At 36.4% G+C, this 8,965-nt stretch overlaps 1 long non-coding RNA gene across 1 annotated transcript; it reads right to left on the bottom strand.

Moving 5' to 3' along the window:
- Positions 1-7,282: 7,282 nt before the first annotated feature.
- LOC136244406 (uncharacterized) lies at positions 7,283-8,281 on the bottom strand. Its single transcript, XR_010695232.1, has 3 exons — positions 7,937-8,281; positions 7,786-7,868; positions 7,283-7,325 (listed from the first exon to the last, which is right to left on the bottom strand). It is a non-coding gene; the product is annotated as an uncharacterized lncRNA (long non-coding RNA).
- Positions 8,282-8,965: the final 684 nt, after the last annotated feature.

Below are 8,965 nucleotides of genomic sequence, written 5' to 3'. Positions count from 1 at the left end.
AATGGTTACTTTTTCTTTGACAAAGGCAACATCATTGGTACATCTTGATTTAAGCTACAATTCTTTCAATGATGAAGCTGCTCTGGAAATAGTTAATACTATTAGCAATAATGCACAATTGAGGGAACTAAAGCTTTCTGACTGTGAATTCTCCATTAATGGATTAAAAGGAAGCATTTTCATCACCTAGCTTCTCTTAATTTTAGTTTTACTATTATGAATACTAAAGTATTAGTTGAACTGTTACCCTATCTCCAGTTTGTAAGCGATGCTATGCAATGGGAAGTTTTAATTCTTTCTGGATTAAAGCGAAAAGATTTTCATATATCAACGATACTAAATAATATGAAGCAAAGTTGTACTATGCAGCATTTTGATATCAGTTATGACAATTGTTTTGATGAAGCAATTGATTTAGCAGTATAGGTATTGTGAAAAAGAGTACTGACATACTTTTTGTAAACTTGTCAAGTTGCTGGCTCAGTTTAGATAATATCAACTAGATTCTTAGCCAACTACAATGCATTTCATCACTCCGCCAAGTTCCAGTTGTATAGATGAACAATTGGTTGATCAAATTTGTGCATTACTGTATAACAGTGTCAATTTGGAACATTTGAACTTATCAAACTGCATCTGAACTTCTAAAAATAGCACAGAAATTGAAATGCAATACTCTGCTACACCATTTAGATATCAGTTCTAATGATGTATCCTTTCAAGTGATGTTGAATGTATTGAACAGTACATCAAGTAACTCTGCTATCACATTATCATATTTGAACATATTTAATTGTAGACTGCACCAAAGAGAGGACAACGAGTTTACTGAAATGTACAGATCACCACCCTTAGTTATCTAAATTTTAGTTATAATGTTATTCCTAGTCAAGCAGCCTTTGCAATTGCCAGACTGTTTGCTAAAAGTGTTAATATACAACATCTGAATATGTCTGCCTTAATGATGCAAGATGATGATCTCGACAATATCATAGGTGCTTTGAGAGGACACAATTATTGCAATTCTTCACTGGAGTATATTGATCTTAGTGAAAATACTTTGACTAAAGAAGCAAGTAATGGCCTTGCCATGGTTTTGAACAACAATAAAATACACTAAAACGTCTTGATCTGAAAAACTGCCAAATTTTGGGAGGAACCAAACAGATCTTTGAAGTATTAACATTAGTCACCTCACTAGAGTATTTAAGTCTTAGTAAAATTAACATCACTGATCAAGTTGAAAGTAAATTAAGAGGTACTATAGCTAACAATCCTAACTTACGATTGTTAGACCTCTGTCACTGTACACTAAGGTCAGAATTTTTAAACCAAAAATTATCTGCTGTGTTTAATATTAGACCATCTTTGGATCATCTAAATATTAATAAAAACCACATTTCAACTAGCACTTGTCTTAAACTTGCAAAATTACTGCATACTGTTAAACAATTAGAATTGACCGGTTGCTTCAGAGACCCAGTAAAATTTTCTGTTAAGTTATTGACATTTGATAATGTTACAACTCTAAGATATTTGAATCTGAGTAGCAATGCTTCTGGCTCATGTGTAGAAGGCTTGATTCAGCTAATTGGTAACAACACTGGAGTACAGCATTTAGACGTATCAAAGTGTGAGATAGAAAAAAACTGGGATTAAAGTTCTATTTGATATACTTGGAGTGTAAAATTCATTGTGCTACCTTGATTTCAGTGATAACAATATTTCAGTGCAGCATCCTAATGCAGCTGCACCCAACATTGGAAATAGTGGACTTATGCATTTAGATTTATCCAACTGTAATTTATGTGAAAGAGAAGTTGATGCAATTTGTCTTGTGATAGCAAGGTGTTCCCATTTAGAATATGTTAATTTGAGTTCCAATAAAATTTTGAATGCTGTACAACAAGCAGCTACATACATTGCATCCATGTTCGAAAGTGGCAAATTGCACATTTGTCTGATTGTCATTTAAAAGAAACTGGACTTGTGGCAATTTTACAAGCAATAGATAATTTTAGTGCAATAACAATTACAGAGATTGACCTTAGCTGTCAACCTCTTTCAGATGAGGTTACAAATGCTTAGGACTTACTATCACAGATACCCTTTCTCTTACATACTTGAACTTGTCTGATTGCAGACTCAATGAACATTCTGGCATCACTAGAATTTTAAATTCTTTAGAAAATGTGAAATCTCTTAAAACTCTTGATTTCAGTTACAATGACTTTCCTCAGCATTCAACAACCATCCTTCGAGACTGTGTTGCCTTACAATCAATGCTTTGCCACTTAAATTTAGGTAACTGCAAACTGTCACCTTGTCATGTATTAGAAGTGCTAGATGCTCTAATGGACAAGATGTCTTTATGTCATTTGAGTATCAGTGGTAGCAAGATTGACACTTGAGCAGTAGATAAAAATACCACCTTAATTTCCACCAACAGAAGTACAAAGAAAATAAGACTAAGAGACTGTGGAATGCAAAAAGACAGTGCAATTGTAGTTGTAACTATAGTGCCCTAAAAGTTACCAATATACAAGTAGTTGACATCAGTTGTAATCCATTAGAACACATAGTTGATCATTTGTCAGAGTTGGTAGCCAGTCACAAGCATAAGATGCTAGTAAAAGATAAGAATCAAAATTCACTTAAATTGTTTACATGTATCATAGAAGCATTGCTACATTATGAATAATCATTGTTTGTTTATGACGTATTGTAGCTATTGTTCCTATTATACATTATAATTTTTGTATGTGTGCACACACACACACACATACTTGCATTTAACATTCATTGGAATTTTTCATTGTTAGCATAGAAGTCATTTTAATTACACATCAGATTATCTAATCCAAAACAACCAAGCAGTAAAAAAGAGTGCAGCCCACAGAAAGGCTATGGTGTAAAAAGATGTGAAATCCAAGGTGGCGGCCAAGAAATGGCTGTAATGGTAGGTTAATGGTAAAAATTTTAATAACGACAATTCAGGTGAATTTGGTGCCGCTTAGTTTTTTCCCTAGGAATGCTTCTTTGTTCGAGAAGGAAGGCAAATTCACTGAAAAACGATCGTCGGTAAATTCTTTCGTCACCGCAACGTAAACAAACGTCAGTAACTTTGGAATGATTTCGTGTATGGAGATAAAACAAAGATTTTCGTACTCCCTATGGACAAGCGAACACGATGATGCCCAGGACTTATCCATTGGCGGCTTAATTCGCCCACCAGCGAGGCGATAGAAACTTAACGTAATTTTTTTCTGGAGCTTGCGTTTTTTACCCATAGTTTTTAAATGCGTTTTATTACAAAAGTACTGTTGTGCGTATATCGACGGTTTTCCAAAATTCGGTCACATATGGTTAATTTACTGTATAATGCAGAGGAAACTAAAATTTCATTATCAGTTTATATATAGAACTGTATTGTGATCAGGTGTGACAAATTGAATACAAATTACTTTGTTCACAAAGATCTCCATTCTTACAATCTAAAATGGGATGAAAAGAGATCCTTGATAGCTTAATCGTGTGTTCTTTGTGCTTTTCCTCGATTAAATCACTTGTATTATAGTCTAAAGACAAGAAAAGGTTTGGTTTTGGGAATGAACAAATCACCCCATTTGTAAGTTAATTCAGTGGTGTCCCACGCACTGCGAAACTATACTGCATGGTCTGAAATAATTGAGTATATCTCCTAGAATAAAGATGTTATGGGTAAGAGCTCATGATATATATATGTGACCGGATTTGCGAAAAGGTACCTTTTCCACACATTTGACATACCAGCAAACAAAATGTCATAACTGTTGACTCCTTGCACTGATTGACTTTCTGTTTGTATCAAAATGTAACCAACTAATGTAGGCATATTCATGGAAAATTGCAGATACATGCTTGCAATGATACAAAAGTTACAACGTTTGGAAGTTGAAAGAATGGGTCAAATTTTATGTGTGAAAAAACTACCTTTTCGCAAATCCGGTCACATATATATATATGTATTTAGGAGAGTATCCAACGCCTGCATTACCCCTTCAAAATGCACTGCGTAATAATTGTGGAACATTATGTAATATATCCAAATATTTTAGTATAATTCCAGTAAACTCCAACACATGGCTTCTCCATGAAAGACTTGTTGATATGCGTTGATATATCAAAGCAAAGACCTGCAAGTACCTCAAGGTCCTTATAGCTCTTGAAGCAAGTTAACACCTTTGGTGATGATGACTATTTTGTATTGCATAATATTATTACTCAGTGCATTTTGAAGGGGCAATACAGCATTGGATACTCTCCTAAATAAATATAATTTATTATGAACTCTTGCTATGGGTGTGAACTTTCACAGCAAGAAGGCTTAATAGTTGTTTTATTAAAATGTACAAAAAAATAAATTTAAAAATATTGAAATTTTCAATTGAGCATGTGCCCAAACGTATGGGTTTCCAAAATAGGTCGCAATTAACCTGACAGTGGTTGCCTCTAACTCGGCTTATCAGACTTCACAGTCATACAATAACACAACATGACTCGAGTATCAATTCTAATTATAGAGCTCATTAATATGCAAGTGATTATTCTATAAAAGCTCCTATAGGCACTTATGGACTCAACATGGATGGACGAAATGATAGCCGTGGTGTTTTGTAGGTCTATGTAGGCTCTGTAGGTTTAGCTACTTTGTTTTCTGCTTGTTGCTTTTATATAAGGCCATACCAAATAAATTTTATGTTTCTCGGATTATTTTACCCTCACAGGTTACACAGCAGGTTGAAAAAAAAAGGAATGGCACATGCATATTAAAATACATACGTAGATTTATAACAATACTGTGTACTGACTTCCAGCAGAACATAGCTACATAGCTGCAATAAATTATATAATCAGTGTACATCTTAAAATACATAAGTTTTTTTTTACCTTATGCATGTATATATGCCATGTTTGTGCTGTATGCTCAACCAGAATATGTACATATGTGACTGGATTTTGGAAAAATGATCCAAATCGCACATTAGAAGTTTCAAGATAAATGGTTATAAAGAGTTCAAGCCAGCATAACTCTCCAAGGATAGCAAGCATGCATATGAAATTTACACTAAAGATGTGTCAATCTGTAACCTTTCAGACCACTTCCAGTACTTGTAGCTGCTTGTAGAGTTTCCCACCAAATAAGATAGAAAATCTGAGCTGTTGGATGAGCAAAGTAGTATCATGAATGCTCACAAAGAAGTGGAGGGAGGGGGTGGAGGGTAGGAGGTGGAGGGTGGGGGTGGAGGGGCGGGCAAGGGTTAGACCTCAAAATGGAGGCAGACCACGATTGGAGTCCAGAGACGAGATTACAGGGCTGTGCTGGCTCCTTAGTGATTGATATGTAGCAAAATCCACAGAAGAAATGTCTGGCCAACATTGTCAGGCTGTCCACCAGTAAACCACTGATTCTTTCCAAGCCAGGTCCTTCACAAGGTCTAAAACCGCCATTCCAGCTCCACACATCCCTCCAGAAAAGACGTTTGTTGAAACCAATCTCGAGTAGTTTGAGTGATACTGAGTGTCAAAACTACTAGTATGATAGTGTAGCTGTCCACTGGTAGTGCTAGCTAGATTTTGCCTGATGTGCGATTTGGATCGGTTTTGTAAAATCTGGTCACATATGGAGTGCCACACTATACCTGCATCAGCAAAACCTGCCGTGACTACAAAGCTGAAGAGACAGACTTTATACATTCCATTGATATATCTCTTCTCACTATTAATATCAATTTATATGTTTAAACTCCATTAACATGTATGTTTAGCATGTCGAATTACCAAAGCCAAGTAGTCACCCACTGTAAGCTATATTCTCATTACCTGACTCATCTTTCTTCTTGAAATTCCAGAGCGACTTTTCTAACCAGCGAACCAAATGTCTCTTCACAGGAGCACTTCACTATTGTTCTGTTTTTAACAATGACTACACCTTGTTACAAAACAACACTCACCCATTCGTGAAGCCATGGTGTCAGTTTCATCTGCCATGTGAGTTCACATGAGCCAATCACGTGATTTTTTCAGAAAAAGTGAAATTATTGACCCGCCGCATCCGAGAAATATAAAATTAATTTGTGATGGCCTAAATTAGGTTTAACTTTTAACTAGAGATTGGGGAGAAGGGGAATGCCATTAGGGTCGGAATAGAAAAAAGGCTGTTGCTATTGTTCCGACAGTCACGTGAATAAAAGTAAAACTTAGACAAAAAAGGTCCTCAAACAGAAAAAAAGAAAAAAGTTTTGAGCGAGAATCGAACCCGGGACCTCCAGTGCTTCAGCCCAGCATCCTAACCATCATACTACGTGGCTCCCAGCTACCTAATTCGCTTAGTTTCTACCTTATATGTCTCCGAGTGGAGTAACTTCTGTATAATATATATTGAAGGTGAAGAAGAAACCAAAGCTGAACCAGACCCTACCCCTTACAGTAAAGCTACTTTTCTCGTCTCCTAAAGTTGAATGCTCGGGGAAACCTACTAGACGCGTGCCTGGTGTAAGTTTTTTTTTTGTTGTTGTATAATATTGTGTACTTTGTATAGGGCACTGCTGAAAACCACTTCTTAGAACTGATGTAGTCTCCCTTCAAATCATTAAAGAGTTTTAACCTTTATATATACCTTTACTGATTATTCCAATTAAATGCCACTATCTCAATAGGTCTTGTTAAAATGAGTGAAGTAGCTATTGAGAAACCACAATGGTCAAAGAAGAAAAGGTTTAGGAATTTGGCTAGTATAGGAAGATCTGCAAAGCTGGCTAGAGTTCAGGATAATGTTAGCAATCCCGAGTTAGCACCTGATGGTAGTCTAGATGAATCATTGATTCTACCCAGAGTGGAAGTTTTCCCAAAAGACGAAGACAGTGAAGAAGCTGAAGATGTGCTGTTAACTAAATATACTGCCAAGGAAGTGTACAAAGAGTGGATTGCTTCCCAGTGCAAAGACTTACTGATGCTACTGAAGCTGGAATGGTTGTGGGATTTAATGAGAAAACTGTCCGTACTTGGCATAATGACCTTTATGGACAGGAGGCACTTTTTCACAATCACAGCAAGGAAGGCACAACCATCGTTGTGTATTAGATGACTAAGATTGCCGTAAGAAAGCTTCAGCTTGGTTGCATGAAAATGCTTACAAAAAAGAACCAAATGTCATGACTGCAGCCACTTTTGCAACATACTGATCTATTGCCAAACTCTCATCTTTCCCCAGGTTTCCCTGTTCAATAACTACATGCATCATTGCCAACATCCAAAGTGAGATCCGTCTTTTTGCAGATGATATCCTTATTTACAAAACCATTAAAGCACCACAAGACCATAAAATACTTCAAGATGATTTGTGACCGGATTTGCGAAAAGGTACCTTTTCCACACATAAAATTTGACCCATATTTTCAACTTCCAAACTTTGTAACTTTCATATCACTTCAAGCACGTATCTGTAATTTTCCATGAGTGTGCCTACATTATGTGGCTACATTTTGATACACAAAGAAAGTCAATTAGTGCAAGGAGTCAACAGTTATGACATTTTGTTTGCTGGTATGTCAAATGTGTGGAAAAGGTACCTTTTCGCAAATCCGGTCACATTTAAACTCACTGACAAGATGGGCAACTTACTGGATGATGGAATTCAATATCTCCAAATGTAAAATTTTACAGATAAGAACATACCATAACAAGAGCACTTTCACATACAAAATGTCCGACATTCCACTGGCTACAATATTAGAACACAATTACCTTGGAATCCGTCTCCACCACAAATTATCATGGGATCCTCACATCAATTACATCTGTAACAAGGCAAATCGACTCCTTGGATTCTTACAAAGAAATCTTCACAATGCACCATCAGAAATTAAAGAACACGTCTACAAACAATTGCTTTTACCATCATTAGAATACTGCTCAACCATCTGGGACCCCTATCATCACACTAGTATTAGTAAACTAGAAATGATTCAACACCGCGCTGCTCGTTTCATTTTGAACAAACCCTGGCACAGATCTAACCAAAACCATGATAGCATCACAGACATGTTAACCAGTCTTGAATGGCCTACACTTCAAAACAGAAGAAAAATTGCTAGACTCACCTTCCTATTCAAGATTGTCAGGAACTTACTAGCAATACCTGATCATTGCTTACCGTCACCAACTCCAGTGTCCTCCACCCGTGCTCAACATCCTCTCAAGCTAACTCAATTGCAAACAAGAGTTGTTGTGTACAAATACTCCTTCCTCCCTCGAACAATTATTCAATGGTACTCAGTTCAAATTCCTAACATCGACACAATAGATCTTGAAACATTTAAGAACGTTGTAAGTAATATAATATGATATGTGATTGTAATGCTCATTAGCGTGTTGCCCCTAGTGGGCTTTGCTAATTAACAATAATAAATAATAATAATGCACAGCTGCAAAATGGTTACATAATCTTGGGTTTTCTCCAAGAATGTATAAAAAGGGTGTATACTTTGATGGCCACGAACGGGAGGATGTTATAGAGTATCAAAAACTTTATCTTTGAAAGATAAATACTGCAATCAACTCACTTACCTCCACCATATGGTTTGGGTGGAGAAACAGAAGAATTAATTGGAAGTAGCACAGCAGAAAAGCGTCTCGTACTACTTTACCATGATGAGTCTAGTTTTCATTCAAATGAGGGTCAGACATGGCAATGGGCTGAAGAAAATAGATTAACACTCCGTCCAAAAGGCCAGGGTCGTGGATTGATGATCAGTGATTTCATCGATGAACACCATGGATTCCTGAGATTAACCCCTGAGGAGCATGAATTAGTAAAGTTGTCACACTCTGGTCTACCAAAAGCAGCTACAGTAATTTTCAAGTTTGGTGCTCAAGGGCAAGGCTATTGGAATAATGATCAGTTCATTACTCAAGTTGAGCTTGC

This window comes from Dysidea avara, chromosome 2 (genome assembly GCF_963678975.1).
Source record: "Dysidea avara chromosome 2, odDysAvar1.4, whole genome shotgun sequence".
Classification (NCBI taxonomy): domain Eukaryota; kingdom Metazoa; phylum Porifera; class Demospongiae; order Dictyoceratida; family Dysideidae; genus Dysidea; species Dysidea avara.
This window is presented reverse-complemented; position numbering and strand designations above follow the sequence as displayed.